The following is a 2,934-nucleotide window of genomic DNA, read 5'->3' on the forward strand; positions in this document are numbered from 1 at the left end:
CCATGTCTCTGTTTTGCTACTTATTTTTTTTATATATATACTTGTACCTGAAGAGGGAATAATAAAAAAAGAAATCAAACTTTGTTGGGAAATCACTCTTTGGGTGGCTTCCTCTAGAGTTGCAAAGTTGCCTGACTTGGAAATTGGCCCATGAGATGTCAGGAATGCTTTGATGGTGTTTCCTGCTCGGCAGGGGGTTGGACTGGATGGCCCTTGTGGTCTCTTCCAACTCTATGGTTCTATGTCCTTGCAGAAGATTAGGAAAGGAAAAAGGAAGCCTTCCTCATTTGACAGGGTACATGGCCAATGGTCATCTACAGGGAACTGGACTGAGCCCCGCTGCCGTAGCCTAAAACGGCATATGATCAAATTTGGTTGGAACAGTCCCAGTCCACCAGCCCTAGTCAGCACTTGTTCTAAAACAGGGTGCAATTTGCAACGAAACGTGCGCCCAGGTGGAAGGCGCTGACCCAATGTTTGAACCTTGGGGGGAAGATAGGCTGAGCCCAAGGTGAGGCCTGGAGGAAGCAGATCAGGAAGGGAAGCAGAGAGTCAGAGCAGGGAGCAGAACTTGTACCCACTCAAAGACCACTGGTCTAAAGAAAAGAGTGGAGTCCAAGACAGGTCCTTCAGAAGAACCCTGGATAGCTCTCAGGGAAATGGCACAAGGGTTAGTGCAGCCCAGCCAGCATAGCCCACTAATGAGAGTTACCACCCAAAACATCTGGAGGACATCAGATTGAAGAATATACTGTCTGGTCTGGAGCCAGTCTGTCCATGGTCATGCTTTCTGTGGCGATGAGCAGATTTAGCAAGGGAGGTGGGGGAGGGGGATGAGGAAGAGATGCTGGTTCCTTTAAGAGCCTGCTGTCACGGTCCGGTCGGCGGGCGGTTGAAGCCCTGACTGAGGACGTCAGGACCAGAGGCAAGATGGTGATGTAGAAGCAGGAACAGGTGCAGGGCTGATGGTCCAGCAGCAGGCAGTCGCAGGGTCAAGGAGCAAGGCAGAGATGAAGGTCTGGGAGTCGAGAAGCAGGGCCTTGGCAAGGCAAAGATCCCAGGGTCAAGGAGCAAGGCGTCAGCTAGGCAAAGGTCCAAGGGTCGAGGATCAAGGCGTCGGCAAGGCGAGGGTCCAAAGAGCAAGGCATCGGCAAGGCAAGGGTCCAAGGGTCGAGGATCAAGGCTTCGGCAAGGCAAGGGTCCAAGGATCAAGAGGCCAGAGGCAACCAGGCAGGGATAGCGTTGCTGTGGCAAAGAGCTGAAGGGAAATGCTGAGCTTTTATCCGTCCCAGCTCCTGCCACCAGGTGCAGTGAGGTATCAAGTGGCCTCACCTGAGTGACCACTCCTTGCCTCTCCAGCGCAAGCTGAGGTCTTCACCTGAGTGGCCACTCCTTGCTTCTCCAGCACAAGCTGAGGCAGTCCCCAGTCCTGCAAAGCACTACAGGCCCCACAGCCTGACTCCTGCCCATACTCCTGACACCTGCTGGATCAGGCCAATGGCCCATCAAGGTCATTCTGTTTTCACAGCGGCCAACTAGATGCCTCTATTGGGAAACCTGCAAGCAGGACCCAAGCACAAGGGCCCTCTCGCCTCCTGCAGTTTCCAACAACTGGCATTCAGAAGCACTGATGTGCCCAACTGTGGAAGCAACACATGGCCATCCTGGCTTGTAGCGCCTTCATGCATTTGTCCAATCCTCTTTTTCAAGTTATGTGAGTGCATAGCTTGGCTCAGGGCTGCAGCCCCCAGAGATCTGAGACTCCTTCTCTGTGCAGCAAGCAATTCCTCCCCCACCTCCACCCCATTTCAAGTTGCAGGGGGTGGAGTAAGGGTGGTGTGGCACCCCTGCTCCTTCTATTTCTCACCCTCTGCAGCCAGGCTTCTGCCATCATTTCCCGAGTCCCCTCCTGCTGCCACGCTGGCAACCAAGCCTACCACCACAGTCGCCAGTTCTGCAATCTGCCCACCGCAGTAGACACTTCTGCATTCTGGTTTCCAGACAGGGAGAAGTCTAGAAAGCTGGAGAAACAGACTACAAAGTGAGCAGTGTGTCTTTGCTCCCTAGCAGAGCTCCCTTGCTGCAGACAAGAAGGCCAGCACAATTGGCCAGAAATCTCTGCAGACAATTAGCCAAAAAATATCTTCCTTATTGAGAAAGTCTCTTGCCCTTCTGCTGCCTTCTGCTGCCACTTTGCAGCACTCATGAAAATCTACGAAATGAGTGTCTGATCAGAATGAGATGTTCTAGCCCAGACAAGGCCTGTAGTTCTCCTTTGGTTTGGTCAGCTGTGGCTGGAATTGGAGCACTTCAAGTTGTTTTCCTGACTCTGATACCAAACTGAGCCAGGGGTGTGTGTTTGAAGCAATAGAGCAGGCATCCAAGCTTGGCCCTCCAGATGTTTTGGGACTACAGCTCCCATCATCCCTAGCTAACAGGACCAGTGGTCAAGGATGTTGGGAATTGTAGTCCCAAAACATCTGGCGGGCCGAGTTTGGGGATGCCTGCAATAGAGCATGAAAGAGAAAAGTGGGGAGAGCTCTGTTCCCTCATGTCACATGAGCTTTTTGATGTAGAACCCCCATTTTAGACCTGAATCGGGAATGCAGAGATATTTTATATAGCCAACTTGCTCTAATCGTCACCTGGGCTCTGGGTTCCAACTCCCTCAATCTAGGGATATGTGGCTGGTGTCAGACAGGAACAGGGCCTTTTCTGTGGTGGCACCTGCCCTATGGAATGCCTTTCCAAGTATGGTCCACCTGATCCCATCACTTCAGTGCTCCTGGTATTTGATGAAGACCTCGCCTTTGAGAAGGCTCTTGGGGAACTTCTCTGTTATTTTTTGTGCTGCTGGACTCTGTTAAGTGTCTACTGTTAATTCAAAAACAGTGTTTTCTTCACTGTTTTTCTACATCTCCTTGAAGAAAGGGG

Source organism: Zootoca vivipara, chromosome 5 (genome assembly GCF_965207765.1).
Source record: "Zootoca vivipara chromosome 5, rZooViv2.hap1.1, whole genome shotgun sequence".
Classification (NCBI taxonomy): domain Eukaryota; kingdom Metazoa; phylum Chordata; class Lepidosauria; order Squamata; family Lacertidae; genus Zootoca; species Zootoca vivipara.